This window comes from Nomascus leucogenys, chromosome 10, assembly GCF_006542625.1.
Source record: "Nomascus leucogenys isolate Asia chromosome 10, Asia_NLE_v1, whole genome shotgun sequence".
Classification (NCBI taxonomy): Eukaryota; Metazoa; Chordata; class Mammalia; order Primates; family Hylobatidae; genus Nomascus; species Nomascus leucogenys.
The window spans coordinates 26,283,345-26,302,135 of NC_044390.1; the positions used below are offsets into that span (position 1 = coordinate 26,283,345).

The window sequence follows — 18,791 nt, forward strand, 5'->3', positions numbered from 1 at the left end:
CAGCAGATTGCATATGTTTATCACATTCAGCTTCACAAGGAAATGGTGCAGTAGGCGTTAATTATCTCTATTTACATATGAGCAAACTCAGTTCATAACTTCTTTGGAGTTAATAAGTAGCAGAGCTAAGATCTAAATTCAATTCTGTCTGTATCCAAATCATGTTTTTCTCTTGCAAAAAAGTCTCTGTAATGTTGGAATGGACTTTGAGAGGGTAGTAAATCTATTTTTTAGACATTTTTTTATTAGATATGTTATCTTCATATTAATATAAGTTTTCTTCATCTTAATTTCTTCATCAGTAAAATGGGGAGAAAGCAGTATTTACCCAAAGGAAAGAGAATATATTTACTAATTTATTGAGGTATCTTAGATTTCTGAAAATCATTTATCTAATCTTAGAAGAACAAAAGCCTTAAAACAAAAGGGATTTCCAAAGAATTTTCAAGATAAAACATCTTTAAATTGATCAGTTTTCCTGGGGCTTTTGCCTGAACAGCATGATTCTTATATTTAAAAAATTCAAAATCAACAGGACAGCTTCCTCTACATATGATGATTTAATATTGTGGGCTTGCCTTCAGGATAAATTTATGAGAAGTACAAAACTTTTGTCATACTACTTTTAACTCCAGAGCATCTATTTGTACATAGTTCACATAGAATTACATTAGGCATAAAACAAAACCACATGCCTATGGAGGTCTAGAGATATGTTTTGTCTTAATTATAGTCTATAAAATATGAGTGAAAATCTAAGTGAAGAGGTAAGTACTAGAGAGATGGGTAAGATATGTTATATGGAGACTTGAAAAATCACAGAAGACCATGTTAACCCAAATAGTCACAATCCTTTTAAATGGACAGCATTTCTTTAATTCTAAAAGCCCTAGAAGTAAAATTTTTAAAAATTTACTTTGGTTAAAACACATTTTAAAAGCTAGTTCTTAGACTTAGATGTTCAGAAGTTGGAGTACTTACGAAGCCGTGATTTCAGAATACTAGTCTCTAGATCCCCCTTCAATGGATGAAACATACTGATAAACAGAAAAGACCAAAGATAGGAGAGGATGCAAGAAAGAAGCTCACCATAAGTAAGAACCAACCACCTAATTCTGATCAAATTATTCTTTAATGTTAAAATGAGCATAAATGCAATCCTATGAAATTCTAAATCAATGATTTATTCAGAGGAGAATTCAAAGATGTTTTTAAAGTAATGTAATTATATTTGAGAGAAATGGACAGCATTCAACAAATTACATGAGGAATGTATAGTTAAGTCATACTAAAGTTTTCACTAGAGGAAGCAACTGGGTGCACTATGGTTAGAGATTTGGGGAAGAGTTCAATCTAATTAAGCCTACAATTTTGACACTATTTGACTTGGTTGGAAGGAGACTCTCATTTCAACCATGAAATGATACAATGAATAGAATAACAGCAGATCAACTGAAGCAATAACATGGATGAGCTGTTTTCTCAGCTTCCAATCTTTGATCTTTTAGGTGTCTAATGTGAATGGCAACTAATTTTTACTGACAAAAGAACATATTCAATAGAAATATCAGATTAATTCCCTAGAACAGGCAAATTTCCTGGGAGGTACAACTTGAGGCAGATTATAAGGATCTGAGTTTTTGGTCTTCTGATATAAAACTCAACTAAACAGAATGAAGTTCAATTTGAAATTCAAATTCTTTTGGAGTTATATACTATAGCAAGTGATTTCAAGTGATTTTTTTGCTTTGTTTTTCAATGTCATCATTGTGGTATTTGCCGTAGAATCCCTTAGCGTTGTGATTTTCTCTTTTGTTATGGTTTAAGTTTGCATCACTTTTGAAAAGAAACTGTTTTTCTTACAATTACTTCATATCCTTGAAATAGGGAATACTCAGAAAATAATCATAAAATAATTCACTTTAACAGACTTTAATGGAATCTTGTAACACCATCTATCACATGTGGATTTTTAATTTTACTAACAATTGTAACATGACCTAAAATGTCAACATAATGAAATCATTTAAATGCTAACTGTATTAAAAGTAGCAAACTTGGTTGGCAGAGGTTGATGGGAAGCTCAGCTCTTCTAACTGAATACAAATCACAGTATTATTGTGAGTTGTATTCTTATTGTCAATACACTGGAGGTAGCCCCAAGTGAAGCCAAAGTTCCATTTCTATAAAACAGGTAAACATCAACAAATCGTTGAATTCCAGGAGTTGTGTGGTGTAAAAAAGAGTACAAGATAAAGTCCCTGCCTATAAAATTCATGTCTCTATCATATATCACTTAGTGCATTACAGTATTTGTTTTTGTTACTATTGTTTAGGGCAATAGAAGCTCCCCAAGAAATGCTATCTAACTAATCTTCAGTTCACAGTACCTAGCACATTGCCTGGCATATACTATTTGTTAAACTAAAAGCTCGAAGGACACAATCAGTCCCCTTTCCCAACACAGCATCCTTTCACTCAGAATTTACCTTGCCAATCTGGTGGTACAGTTGAATCATGGAGCTACAATTACACTTAGGCTTAATACTAGCTATGGTCCTGACTTTTATGTAAACGTGAAAAAAGTTACTTGATTTCTACAGGATATTTAGTTATTATGTAGGACATAAAATAATTTTCAGTTATCTCCCATGATATTTATTTATTTAGATTGATAACATATATATATTTTTATAAAGGCTTACATGCCAGCTTGCATCATTAAACATGATTTGTGACCATTAATAGAAAGAAAAAAGGGGTACAGGAGATACTTTGCCATATGTCGGCATATATTCTAGACATTTCCCATGATTAGGAATTCCAAAAGTAGAATATTATTATATCTTATTCTATGTCTCATTTTTTCTTTCCCAGTCTGATAATTACTACACCTCAAACCTTACTAACCTCCTGCCCATTAACTATGCATGCCTTTGCTTTTCTTTTAAGTTCTATAAGGAAGAGCCAGGATTAATTCTGTGATGTGTTTAATATGAAAGTTACATAATAGGGTTCTAACAAGAATTAGCATCTTAACAGGAAGTAAGAGCGGATGGATTTGGTGATTTAGGGATATTCAAGCCATAAATATAAAATTCCCCTGCGTTTTCTGACAAGCTATAAAAGATTATCCACAATCCTGAAAGGTCGTTTCTGTGTGGTACATTGTTCATGTTTCTTTACTGTAAAGAAGCCAAAGCCAAGAAAATAAGTCAACATGGAAGCCCTGATGAATACATTAGGCACAATCTACTACAACCTCAAATTTTATAATATTACTTCAAAGGGAATATCAGAAGTATTTGCAGAAGGCAAAAAATAAAATTTACATTTATTTAATATCCTAAGGAAAATGTTCTTATTTATTTTCTAGAATAGAGTTTTAACATGAGAGAAGTCAAATAATTGTGACATTAATAGTTAATATCAGTATAATCAATACTATTTTGATGATTATTTCAATCAGAGATTTTATTGAGCAGCTAATTTTAATAGATGTTATTTATGTAAATCAGTTTTTAAAATTATGTGTTTATTCTCTATTTAAACTTATGCATTTCATTCTTTCTGGAATATATATAAATGAGCAGCAGCTCCAAAAGTTTAGATAGCAGTTGTTGGGAGTTAGTACGCATTGGAGGTAAGGATTGGAGAATACTGTAACTCTACTGGAGACATGACATATTTCTGAGGAGAACTCAACCCACCTCATCTAAATGTCATCATTATTTAAAGACAATGTAGGTATACTTCTAAGGCAAAGTAGAGCTGATGGCATCACCCTACTCCTTCACTTAATTTAAACATAAAACTGTATAAAGAACTACTGTTTTTATTTTGGGATGGCCTCACTAAAGTAATTGGTGCCATTCACTCATAACATATATTGGTTCGTTATATTTTGCTGATAGAATATTTTGGGCAAAGCATTTTCCCAAATGCTGTTTAAAATAGAAAGGCGAGAAAGCTCAAGAAATTTCTGCTTTCAAGAATTTTTAATCCAGAAGATGGAGTGGGAAAAGGAGAGTTAAACCCATTTAAAACTCTACCCAAGGCAGACTATGATAAGTTTTCTACGTATACAAATTAAAGCTCAATGGAATATTAAAAGCCCTAATGGCATTTGGTCCTTGAAGGGTGACCATTCTTTCTATGCATTTTGATAGACAAAAGTGTTTCAGTTATGAAGGAGAAAAGTTATAGAGGGAGAAAAGCACTGGGAATGTTTGGATTCTAGAGAGTAGGTTAGTGTGGCAGGAGAATAAGGTAAGTATGGGAAGGAGAGAGAAAGAAGACTGAAAAAGTAGATTGGACCATATTGTAGACATCCTTAGAATAAGGTCACAAAGAGCAAATTCAGGTTTCTCATGAGAACAGTGATAAACTCAGAAAATTAATATAGCACGAGAATTTGGTAGCATTTATTTGACCAGGTAATGTTTCATTTAATGTGTCACAGTACTTGAATAAAATAAAATATTGTAAGGCAAAATTTAGAAAGTGAATTATGAAGTATGTAGAATTTTTGCTTCTTTCATAGAAGTGTATTTAATACTGAAATTCATCACATGTTGAAGAGAAAACATGATTGACTTAAAATTACAAAGTTTCATGTAGTTTATATGGTACTGATGATCTGTGTTCAAGGAGAAAAAGGAAAAGTGTGAATGGTGAAGCAAGTCTGACATAAAAACTAAACACAGTGACACTTAAGTGTATTAGAATTTATGTAATACATGTTGCTAGCAACATACAAATCAGCTAACTTTTCTTTCTACATTTGAGTAAAGAAGAAAATCATTATCTTGATAATACAGTTGATTATAAAATAATCTCTAATTGTAAAATGTTACTGTAAGAATTCTTAGAATAACATTTATTACAGCTATTATTAATTACTTAACTTATACCATGTAACCTCCTATGTCCACACTTAGCATATCTACATAAATAAAATTTCATTCAGGATTCATTAGCTAGAGAATAGCATTATATGCATGAAAAATATTTTAATTTCACAAGTAATGCTAAATTAATCACCAAATCAGAAGTTGCAAATATTTCTGAATCCTTGTGGTTGGAAGAGGGCAGAATGTATGTTTGGCTTCACATTTTATTTTATTTACCCTTTCTGTTGCTTGGTTTTGAGAAACATTGAAAAAATACATTTGCTCCAGCACTACAACTTTCCAAAACAGCTTTGATTACCTATTTTTTTAACTGATTTGTACAATATGGCACACTAGCACAGTGTGTGGATTAAAAAAGAAAAGAAACAAACAATTTGTACTGTTGATGCTGATATATGGAGTAATTTTCTCAGGCTGTTTTCAGTGCAATCTGCAAATGCATTAACAAAGGCTATAAAACAAAAACAATCTGCACTACCCATAGCACACAAGGGTGAGGTATGGAATAGTTTGAAGGCATAATTGATATCTGCATTAGTAGAAATTACCCAGGAACAAGAAAGTATCCTACTACCATGTAGGACTTCAAAACCAAAAATATATCTTGTACATATTTCTGCATAAGAGACTAATGTCCCAACCACAAGATACAGAAAAATGAAATATTTGTGTGACTACTGTTAACATAGAAGACTCTTTTGAAATAATGTCTTAGAATATTTATTATTGTTATTATTCCACCTTGAATGGCAGGAACCTCTACACACATTTTCTATGTCTTGTCCCATTTCAACTATTCTATTGCTCTTGAGACAAGGTCATGAGTAAAGTGAAGTTTTTACTTATGGAATGGCATAAAATCTTCACTGAATTATACAACTATCATGCTTATACATTTCATTGTTTACTGAATATAATTCATTCCTTCCCAATACCACATTCAGAAAAACAGGCACATTTTAGACCAAAGTAAGACTATATTAACTATTTACCAATTATACCTACATGGCTAATACTGTGTTATAATTATTTTTATTTTGGGGGAAAGGGATCATTTACATAGCCTCAAATTTTTGTTTATCCAACAAAGATGTATTGAGTGCCTATATAGTACTAAGTGCCCTGGATATGAGGCCCACAGTGCGCACAGGGACTTTACTATCCTAGTGTTTACAGTCTCTGTAACGAATATGCAGGCTCTAATTTTCTCTACAGAAAAAACTTTGAATAGCACTTAGCTCTATCCATATTCCTTTATTTCTGTGTTTTGAATTTTGAACTTCTATAGTATTAGATTAGTCAGCAACATGCATTATTCTGCAGCATTTACACTTAAAATTTTAGAAGAACAGTAATATAAGAGAAGATTATGCTTAAAAACAGATATTTATTGAAGTGAAGAAACATCTGATAAGGTCTGACAGGGTTAGTAGAACACAAATAATAACTCGACAGACAGAAAATTTGAAGAGGCTTTCAATACACAGTACGTGATTTTTCTGGTTTTTGAACATATTCACCATAGAAACACCTTTGAGATGACAAAATTAACCATGTGTTTTTACAATATTACTTGAACAAGCAATTGATAATCTCATCTTATTGATTTGGTCATATTCAATATCCTCTTTTTCCCCTTTAATCTGATCAAATGTGGAGATCTTTATCAGTCTATAATATGACTGCACAAAGAGATAGACAAGTTCAAATGCATACAAGGTGGGAATGTGTAAGGAGAAATGTCCATCCACAGAAAGGCTATCAGACCATGAAAATTTGGCTGGTGGTTGATGTGAATTCTATGGCTATACTGGTCTCTATCTGTTTAAAGCAATCTCAAGATAATTGATGTGGTGCTATGCTTTTATATTGCTGCAGATAGAATGTATCTTAATAAAGCTTCTTATTTATAGTTTTAAATAAATTATTTCCACTGTTCCACATTAAAATATCCATAGAATATTATGTTTTAGTTTGACTTCTTCTGTGGAAAAAAAATGAATTTTTTTAAGATCACAAACTGGCTTCGAGTATGTATGGTTGTCACTGGCCTAAAAGCTTTTGATTTTCAACCTGCCCAGTGCATTTATTCCACAGAGGGTTTGACAAGTTTATATATATCTACATAATATCTATGTATTATTCGTTATATATAATAAAAAGCATACTTACATATTTATATGCCTTATATATGCATTGATGTTTTATTTTTTTGACACCTCCTTAATATGATAGACAGTGTTTCTAGTGCTAAATATGATGAAGTCCTCACTCTCATGGACTCATTGAGAAAGTGAATCAATATAACTCTCGGTAGTAATAATGGCTATGAAGAAAAATATAGGCAGGTAAAGCTTAATGGAAGTAAGCAGGAGACAGGGAGGAGAGCCTATTTAAAGTAGGCGGTCAGCAAAGGGGTCTCTGGAAAGATATTTCAGCAGAAACCATAGTAAAGTGAGAAAGACATTCAGCTGAGGATCAAGGTAAGAAACTTCCAGGTGGAGAGAGCTGAAGGCTCAATGACCTGAGGCAGCAGATAGTCGTCTGTGTTCAAGAAATAGCAAGAACCTCAGTCCTCTTAATAGAGTACATCCACAAGTGGGCTATACTGGATTGTATGGTAGTTCTATTTTCAATATTTTGAGGAACCTCCACACTGTTTTCTATAATGGCTGTAGCATTTGCTTTTCTATCAGCAGTGTACAGGTTTCCCTTTTCTCCATTCCCTTTCCAACCCTTGTTATCGCTTATCTTTTTTGTAGTAGCCATCCTAATAGGTGTGAGGTGATATCTCATTGTGGTCTTGTTAAATCCAAAGGAAAAGAAATTAGTATCTCAAAGAGATATCTCCACTTCATATTTCTTGCAGCATTATTCACAATAGCTAAGATATGGAAACAACCTAAGTGTCCATTGATAGTGAATGGACAATGAAAGTGTGATATATATATATATATATATATATATATATATATATATACATAATATTATACATATATATGTATAAAAGGAACAAGTCAGTATCCAGTTCTGTGGAATTTCAATTAGCTTTAAATATATTCTAATAGCTAAAAACCAATAAATAAATAAACCATGTGATTCCAATAACATAAAAGCATAGTGTTTTATTTATTATAACTTTTTGCTTTTCTTAACTGCAGAATTGCATTTTCTTATCAAGAAAGAACATGTTAAATGGATAAGAATGGGCATTTTTTCCAATGTTCAATATATAAATGCATTACACATTCAGAGAATGCAACTAATTCTTTGAATCTTTACTTCCTCATTTCTATAACTAGGACATGAACTCCTCCTTCATCAAGAAGCAATAATAACTGTGTACTGTACTTGGAACATGTTTATGGAGCAGATATAATTTCTATGCCCAACAAGTTAATAAAATTCTTCTTTCTTTAAAATGTTTGCACAGAAGCATAAACTGCTGTAAGCAATCTGTTAACTTAGAATTATAAAAGGAAGTGATTTAAAACACTTGAATAGTAGTATTTCCTTTAAAAATTATATAAAATTCAAATAAATGATGCATAAAATTAACAAATCAGGCTTTAAACACAATGCTTTATCGTAATATTATGCCAAAGGCATTTGCATTTCAAGGATCTTTTTAAATAGCTATTTTCAGTATCTTATATCTAGCACTGAGGGAAAGATTCACTTTAAAGTAGTTTCATATTCATATATAAACGTATCTACTTCTATTTAGCAAAATCAAAGCACATTTCCCAACGAGGTTGTCAATATTACCAACCTTCTGAAAAGGTCAGTTGTACAGTTACAATGTCTGGTATTTTTTAAAAAGCTCTAGAGTCAAACAGGCTTTATAACTTGCTACCACTTAATAGCTATTATGCACACATACATAAACATATATATATATATGCATACATTACAAGTACTGCAGAACAAAATACAGAGCCTTTATACATATGTATAGAAGAAATATATAGGTATATGTATAAAACACATACATACATATATCATATATATGCATATGTGTTATATGTGTGTGTATGCCTAAGATATCAATCATGTTTTTAATCTACAATGTATAATAGCCAGAAATCTGACACAGTGTACTTTGAGTTCTTTTCACTAGATTTGTGTGTCTAGAAATGATATCCCCAAAGCAAGCTACTAAACTTAGTTTCTCATGATTTAAAAAAGGCTACTAGAAACATCAAAGTTCAATATAATTTAAGCATCATTTCCAGGCTTCCCAATGCTTCTATAAAGCTCAACAAGCAAATGTCATTATAGCTTTGGCTTTGAGTTTAAGAGTTTTAAAGTTAACTTAGGGGAAATGGAATCATGTTGATGCGGAGTCATGATTCACATTGAAGTAAAACTAATGATGGTTCAGATAATTTTTTTTGGCTCCAGAGGAAAATTACTCTGAATTCAGGCTTGAGTGTTTAATACATGTATCATGTCAAAATACTTGTAGATAAATCATAACTGCCTAAATATTAAAAACACACATGGAACTTTGGATATAAAATTAACACTTTGTATTCACAATAATTAATTCATTAATGTATACATCTGTAAGCTTTTGCTTATGAATGTAAAAATTTTATTTGCCTAAGGAAGCATCTTATAAGCACATTTTAAATAAGTGTGTTCTGCTTTGCTTTAGACTATCAAAGGTCACAATAAATGCAGCATAAAGTACCTGCTATCCTGAAAATATTTAAAAATAACAAAATATGTAGCCAACAAATAGGACTTTAAGAAGACAGTAGATCACTCTGAGGAACAAAGCTAGATCAAAATTTTATTTAGCATTATTCTCCAATCCAAATCTTTCCTTAATCACAAGAATAAAAACTATAGTATGTCAGATATACCAAAACATCATTTCAGCATCCCCCTACAGAAATGATATTGCTAAGTTCAACAAGGACAACAGAATGTACCAGAAAGTACTTTCCAGGGGAGAGCAGGGCTCTTGACCATTTTAGTCAAATACTGTTTTCCTAGCAATTAGAAACTCTGGTATATTATTCTTATCTGTAAATGTTTGTTGAATGAATGAGTGTTGAACAAACTGCTAAGGTATCTTTACAAGGTAGATATTCAGTCAATATTTGATTATTAAATGAATAAATGAGTTTATAGCCCTAGAATGTTAAAGATACATTACACGTTACATTAACATACTGTCAAGCCTAATTCCGGATTTGGATAAGAGTACAGCAGCTAATCTTAGCTGCTGAACATAAATGTGCTTTACTTTTTGAAGCAGCACAACCCTGGGTTCTGCCACCAATTCTGACATTAGTCAATAGGCACAAAACGAAGCTTGGGATAGGTGCTCTCCAACCCATCCTTGAATTTGCCTTGCTGCTTGCTGGCCACACGCGTCTCTCAATCCCATTACCTAGCAAATACATCTTTGAATTGTCCTTCAGTAAATGATTCTGTTCTATTTCCAGACCCAATTTCCTAGAATCATTGCTAGACACTCAAGACTGAGTTAGAACCCCATGCATTTTCATCTGTTTGCCCTTCACACTTCCTCCTTCAACCTTTGGGAAAACAGCAGTTCTCTCCCTCCGTGAGATTAGGATGCTCTTCCAGGCAGTCTTCGGAAGAATTTAAAACAACTCCAGCTATGTGTTAGGTAATCCTATTGCACCAATGTGAAATTTCCTGATGTTGGCCACTGTACTGTGGTTATATAAGAAAATATGCTTATTCTTAGGAAGCACACACTTAAGTGCTTAGGAGTAAAGAGGTATGATGTCTCTAACCTATAGGTGAATGGTTCAGAAAACAAAAGTGTATGTGTGATGAATGTGCATGGAGAGAGAGAAAAAGAGAGAGAGACAGAGAGAGATGGAATAATAAAGCAAATGAGATAACAGAAACAATTGATGAAGCTTGGTAAAGAGTATATGGGAATTTTTGTGCTTGTCTTGTAACGTCTGTAGGCATGAAATAATGCCATATAATTATGTAATAATAATGAATGTATTATTATCAGTTATAATATATATAATAAAAAATAAAAAGTTACTCAAAACAATGACTACAGGCTGGTTTCTCAATATCTGGTCCCAGAGGAAACATCATTCTTGGCTCTGAGTCTCTGTAAGCACAGATTGCTCTCAATGAAGCCCCCAATGCATGCTCCTCCATTTGAGGGCTGAGCCAGTCACAATATCCCACCTTTGACTTTTCCTGCTGTGGGTCAGACATCCTCTTTGGAGCCCCAGAAATGTCATGTGTTACAGCTGAGGATCTCCAGATGGTCTCTCTAAAGCCCCACTCCTCAGGTTTTGTGGGAGACAGAAGCTTTCTTCTTCCCTCCTCCATGAAGATTCAGAGCACAATGACAGCCATAACCAAATAAATTATTTAATTTCCAAAAACCTGGCTTTTCCTACTTCAACTCTCTTACATTATTCAGGTAGAAGCAGCATTGACAAACCAATTTTTTTTTTTTTTTTTTTTTGAGACGGAATCTCGCTCTGTCGCCCAGGCTGGAGTGCAGTGGCGCAATCTCGGCTCACTGCAAGCTCTGCCTCCCGGGTTCACGCCATTCTCCTGCCTCAGCCTCTCCGAGTAGCTGGGACTACAGGCACCCGCCACCACGCCCGGCTAATTTTTTTGTATTTTTAGTAGAGACAGGGTTTCACCGTGGTCTCAATCTCCTGACCTCGTGATCCGCCTGCTTCGGCCTCCCAAAGTGCTGGGATTACAAGCGTGAGCCACCGCACCCGGCCCAAACCAATTTTTAAAGTTGTCTTTGAAAGCCCTGTGGAGACTCCAGCCCCTCACATTGGAATGTGCAAGTTTCATCACCCATCTTTCCCTTTTTGGCTTTTTAGACCTTTGCTCAAACTAAGTCAAAAGAGTCCAATTTAAATACCTGGTTACGGTGACAATTCATAACTCATGACCTCCAAGCAAAGAACAATAATTACTGATTTATTTCTAGGATAAGTTAAATAAAAAACCAGCATGGAACCAAGATTTTATCTAAAGGTCATTTCTAGCACTAAAACTAAGGTACACAGAGATTTGCTTGTCTTTTGAAAGCTAGATCCTGGGTTGTTTTGCTGTATATTGTAGCTTCCAATTTTACTCAGTAAAGAAGCTTAATTTAGCACAGTTCTCAAAATGTTTTTTGTATCAGAACTCCTTTATACTCTTAAAAATTAAGGATGCATGAGAGGTTTTATGTATGTGAGCTGCATCTACAGACATATAACCTACTAGATATTAAAAGTAAGAAATATAAAATTAATTTATTTTAAAATAAACAATAAACCTCTAACATGTAACAATTAATATATTAAAAATAATTTTCCAAAACAAAACAAATAATGAGAAGCATGACATTATTTTATGTATTTGCAAATCTTGTTAAATGTTTGATTTAATAGAAAACAGCTGGACTCTGCTTCTTCAGTCAAGCAGCTGGAGGTAACCTCTAGGAAACTCCAGTGTACAATTGTTAGAGAATGAGATTTTAAATGGTATTATAATGAAAATAGTTTTAATCTTAGAATCTTCTTTAAAAAGGTCTTGGGGTCTACAGGTACCCAGATCATACTTTGAGAGACACTGACGTAGCAGCCCATGTAGTTGTTTTGGAGTAACAATCCTGAGTTTGAATCCCACCTTTGTCTCCAAGTAGTTTTAAAGCCTCAGTTGAATTACTTACCCTATCTGAGAGACTCAGTCTGTTGTTTAGGAAATCGAGATAATGCTTCTCCACAGATAATTACCTAATAAATATAAAACTTCTCTCAGTAGTTTTCAGCACAAATAACTTTGTATTCAGTGAAAGTAAGTTTCCTCTTTTTTTTTCTTCTGCAAATTCATTGGCACTCATAATTATATAGTCAATATCTGTAATGACATTGATTTGTGAACTTAGAGGTGTTGTAGTTTATCTCTGTTTTTCAGTGTCCTCAGTGGGAAAAAAGTAAATCAGAAATTTTTATAGCTAACTTATGGAATGGCTATGATGACAAAAATAATAGATTTGAAGATGCTTTGAAAAAAGGGGGCATACAAATATAAAAAATAAATTCATTTTGGCAACAGAATAAAGATGTTAATGGGTGAGTTAAATTTTCTACTTAGACAAAATTCAATTCTTTGAAAAATCAAAAAGAATTACACTAAATTGTTTTCTTAAAAAGCCTAGGTTTGGGCATTATAAATTTTCTAAACTTCTATTCTTCCAATACTAGCTAGCTTTCTGGTTCGGTGCAAATCGACATTTGTGCACAGCAGTTTTCATCTTTAAAATAATTTTTGGAGGGGTTAACTGATCATCCTTTTAGCTCTCAAATTGTATGATGCTATCGTTCTTTTTCTTTATAATTATTTTTCATAATGCTATAATTTATCAATTGTACAATGCTATGATACTATTTTCAGTAATACTTGATTTTTTTAAGAAAGGAGATATTTTCAGTATTTTAGGCTCATCTCCTCACTACCTATATATGCACCCTGGAGAAACAGGGTGAGGCAGCTTGATAATGATCAGGCCCCTTAAAAAAGAAAATAAACCAATATTAGAGGAGAAATTTACTAAAAGAAATGGTTCCTATTTTACTAGGCTCATGATAGAATCTCTATGCTTTAGCTCCATTTCTTTTCTCAACAGTCCAAAACCAATTTTATAACTCACTTGTCTCCTAGCCAAATGTGCAGCCTGCTGCAGAGATGAGTTTGTGAAGCTCAACCATACAAAATGGTATATCTAAGGAGTGCCTGCATACATTTGCAAGGGTGTTTTTATAGCTGAATGGAGCTTTGCTTCAGTTTGGTTTTCTTTTTTTGGCTTCTTTTCTGATGTAGGTTTACACGAAAATTAAAAATATTTATCAAGAATAGAACAGAGAGAAATTGAGTTGGACTAAAAGAGTTATGGCTTACAATGCAATTTTGTTAAATTTTAGCACCAGTGTTGACTAAGTGTGAGACAATGTCAGTTTTCTATCTCATTAAAGTATTATTGAGAAGCTGCATAAATTCTTCTTGAAGCCATTTGGAGTCATCATCACACTGTGTTTTTACTTTACCACCCATTAGGTAGCCTTGCTTAGCACTGGCCTAGGAATTAAACACCACAGGTTTCTTCAAAGAGTTCATAGAGTAAATGCTATTTAAACATTAGAATGATGCATTTTCTTCAAAGTGCTTTCTTTCCAGAGCACAGAAAACCCAGACCTATTGCTATGGACAGGGAACAGCAGGCAATAGCAGCAATATAAACTCCTGGATGTATCCATCTATTTTCCACAGGAGAGACAGAATTAAGAAAGGAATGCCTGGTGCATATACTATAATGCAGAGAATAAAGAAATCACACTTCTCTAAGTTTCAGCACGTACATTTTTTTTTGTTTATATTGGTTTCCTGCTAAGACTGTGCTTTCAAACAAAAATAGAAAGTTGACTTTATGGTAATAGTACATAATATTTTCTTCCTTTTCAGAGAGGAGGAGAACCAGTGTGAGCTTTTATTATTCTGCCAGGGAAATGTCCCGGGCATCCTGTTAATTGAAATGGACAACTTCCTAGGCTCAAAAAATCTGTCAGGTGGACTTGTTGAAGCAACATAATGTTAACCACAGGCACAGATGACATGAGTCACATTCGCAACATGCTGCTGGTTAACTGATTTAGGGAGATAAAAAATAAATGTTGGAAAATAAACTGGTGATCACAGAAACATACATTAAAAAACTTCTAATTCATACCGATGAAGAACATCCTTAGTATTGTACTTCATTTGCATTCAGGGTCACAAAAGCTGTTAATACAGAGATCAGGGAAAAAGACAGGGGTCTTCCAAATAATTTATTTTGGATTTGAAATGTCAGATCCTGTATCAACTTGGAATGCAGTATTCATTCTCTTGACATATAAATTGACACTACTTTTGTTTCTCAAAATGAGGTTTTTACATTAGCTCTTTGGTTAAGTGTCCTGTGGTGCAGTATATCACACAAAGGTAATTTGTAGAGGTGTGAAAAGAAAAAAATGTATTTTTGCATCACAGGAAACATCTACTTGTTAAATGGGTTATGAAAATGAAAGCGTTTTAATACTGTAACAAGAATTGATTAGAATTTGTTTTGTTTCACTTACAAATTCTACTCCTGGTTTCTCTAGTCAGCAGTTTTATGTTTCTCCGACATGAAAGGAGTTTAGTAAAAAAAAAAAAAAAAATGCTGTAGGTTGTTTCTTCACTTCTAACTCCTCCCAGTCCAATGTCATTTTTCCCATCGAAGTTAAAAGTAACTGAGAGGTGACAGCTTGCTGGCAGTCCTCACAGCCCTCCCTTGCTCTAGGTGCCTCCTCTGCCTGGGCTCCCACTTTGGCGGCACTTGAGGAGCCCTTCAGCCCACCGCTGCACTGTGGGAGCCCCTTTCTGAGCTGGCCAAGGCGGGAGCTGGCTCCCTCAGCTTGCAGGGAGGTGTGGAGGGAGCGGCGCGAGCGGGAACCGGTGCTGCGCACGGAGCTTCCGGGCCGGCTGGAGTTCCGGGTGGGCGTGGGCTTGGCGGGCCCCCCCGCACTTGGAGCAGCCGGCAGGCCCTGCCGGCCCCGGGCAATGAGGGACTTAGCACCTGGGCCAGCAGCTGCAGAGGGTGTACTGGGTCCCCCGGCAGTGCCAGCCCACCGGCACTGCGCTCGATTTCTCGCCAGGCCTTAGCTGCCTTCCCACGGGGCAGGTCTCGGACCTGCAGCCCGCCATGCCTGAGCCTCCCACCCCCTCCATGGGCTCCTGTGCAGCCCGAGCCTCCCCGACGAGCGCCACCCCCTGCTCCACAGCACCCAGTCCCATCAACCACCCAAGGGCTGAGGAGTGCGAGCACACGGTGCGGGACTGGCGGGCAGCTCCCCCTGCGGCCCTGGTGCAGGACCTACTGGGTGAAGCCAAATGGGCTCCTGAGTCTGGTGGAGATGTGGACAACCTTTATGTCTAGCTCAGGGATTGTAAACACACCAATCAGCACCCTGTGTCTAGCTCGAGGTTTGTGAATGCACCAATCGACACTGTATCTAGCTGCTCTGGTGGGGCCTTGGAGAACCTTTATGTCTAGCTCAAGGATTGTAAATGCACCAATTGACACTGTATCTAGCTGCTCTGGTGGAGCCTTGGAGAACCTTTATGTCTAGCTCAAGGATTGTAAATACACCAATCGGCACTCTGTATCTAGCTCAAGGTTTGTAAACACACCAATCAGCACCCTGTGTCTAGCTCAGGGTTTGTGAGTGCACCAATGGACAGTCTGTATCTAGCTGCTCTGGTGGGGCCTTGGAGAACCTTTGTGTCCATACTCTGTATCTAACTGATCTGATGGGGAAGTGGAGAACTTTTATATCTAGCTCAGGGATGGTAAATGCACCAATCAGTGCCCTGTCAAAACAGACCACTTGGCTCTACCAATCAGCAGGACGTGGGTGGGGCCAGATAAGAGAATAAAAGCAGGCTGCCAGAGCCAACAGGGGCAACCCGCTCGGGTCCCCTTCCACACTGTGGAAGCTTTGTTCTTTCACTCTTTGCAAGAAGTCTTGCTACTGTTCACTCTTTGGGTCCATGCTGCTTTTATGAGCTGTAACACTCACCGCGAAGGTCTGCAGCTTCACTCCTGAAGCCAGCGAGACCACGAGCCCACCGGGAGGAACGAACAACTCCGGACGCGCCACCTTAAGAGCTGTAACACTCACCGCGAGGGTCCGCGGCTTCATTCTTGAAGTCAGTGAGACCAAGAACCCACTATTTCAGACACACAACTAACAGAGTACCAACCAGGCAGATGAATCATAGATAAAATGTCTCTCATGTTGATTATTCTTGATAATTATTACATCTATACAGATAGCAACTGTGGTAGGTAGGCACTCTGAATTATAATGTTTGCATTAACTTCTAACTTTGTTATGATTATTATCATTATGATATTAATTATCAATGTGTAGATTGGTTTATGTTGTTATATCATCTATAGGTTTTGCAGTATAACCCTGGAATGTTGATGGTAATTGAAACTAGTTATCTCATGAGTAACTTAATTTGGCTTCAAATTTTTGCAAGAATTTTAAAGACAAATCCCCAAATTAAGTTATTTTAAGAAGGACATTAACAGAATACTCATGAATGAAATATTATTTGTATATATTTATAGACTGTGAAATCACATTGTACTGTCTTTATTTGACAATACTTCTCTCTCTCCATTAGATTGTCAGACCATAGCCAGCAAATCTGTGACCCCTTGATACAGGACAAGGCTTCAGAAACTGCTTGTTGATTGAATAAAGGAGAGAAACAAGATATAAGGAAATATAAAATTGAGGTTTAGGAACTCCTTAATTTAATGGACACATGTACTACTTTCAATAGGAATTTGACGAATAGCTACCATTTACAAATTACGTATGTATTGAGCAGAATACAAAACACCTTACTTATACTATTTCATTTAATTTTAGAAATAATTATGAGGCAGATATTATTCTCCCGTTTTAAGCATAATACAACTGAGTTTCAGCGAGAATTCAACTGACTCATACAAAGTTTTATAACTACTAATTCATGGAACTGTGATTAACACGTCTTTCCCAAATTATTAGAAGAAAACTCTTTAACTCTCAAAGAACCCAGTCTTTATGCTTACTGAAGCTAAATAATGATACCTATAAGGAGTAACTTTTCTTCCAGGAATGTCTTGCTGCCCAACTCTAGAAAGTCTCCATCCTCAAATGGCAAATGTTTTCCTTTAGGCCTTCATAGGAATTAGGTTTGGCCCATCCGATCAAGGGAAATCCACTTCTAGCAGCTCTTTCCTTTCTTGGCACTTGGTTTTCACTCAGAATTTGTTTCATATAAGAGGAAAGACTTTAATAAATATACAATTTTAAAAAAATTGTCTTCTGCCCTAAACCTAGATCTCCTCTTCACGTCCTTCTTTGCCCTCGTAATCCATTGCCATCCATGCTACACTACTCTTCTAACCAAAATAAACAATTTTATTTCAAACCAATCTTTTTAAACCGTCCCTACTGACCTCTTCACCTTTGGCCTGGACCATGCCATGACTTCTATACTAGACTCTTTGCTGCTAGCTTTATATGACTCGTGTTACTCCTTCTATCTATTTATTTCCTTGTTGACAGAGACATTTTATCAAAGTACAATCTAATCATGTCAATTTTCTGGTTAAAAATCTTCAACAGCTGCTTCCTGAAATTCCTTAGCAGAGCATGCAGGACGCTTGTCAGCCTAACCTCTTTTTATATTTCCAAACTTTTCCTCCAACATTGGCTCCCAACTCTTACATGTTCTGGCTAGGTTGAAGTCCCCTCCCCACAATGTGTCATGCCCTTTTAGATTTCCTAATTTTGTATCACACACATTGCCCACAACCCCCTCCTCATCTATCAGTTTGTTGGTAAATAAAATACTTTGAAAAACCATTCAACCATTATCTCTTCAGTAACATCTCTATTATATTTTTTGAACTATCCTAGTTAATTTTTCTTTGTTGATCTATGGGTCTCAATTAGAGACTCTACCATTACATTGTGGTTATTTGCTTACATGCTTGGTTATTTTATTAGACAGTTAGCTCACTGAAGACAAGGGTAGGATTAATTATTTTGCTATTCTTAACACTTAGCATAATGCTTGATATAAAATAAATGCCTAATACATGTAAGTATAAAATGAATGTACTACAATTATTTCTAATATTCTTGTCTCCTGATCTGAAGTCATATTTTTCTTAAATGTGAATATCTACATATCATAAAGCAGAGAACTTCCCAGTTCTCAGGTAGCTAGCTAACTTGAGGTTGTTTTTTAAAGCCACCTTTGGAA

General features: G+C 35.2%; 1 protein-coding gene across 2 annotated transcripts in view; it reads right to left on the reverse strand.

Moving 5' to 3' along the window:
* Nucleotides 1–18,791, reverse strand: part of SYT1 (synaptotagmin 1) — a 561,665-nt gene that overhangs the window by 391,259 nt on the left and 151,615 nt on the right. The gene's annotated exons all lie outside the window — the stretch shown is intronic.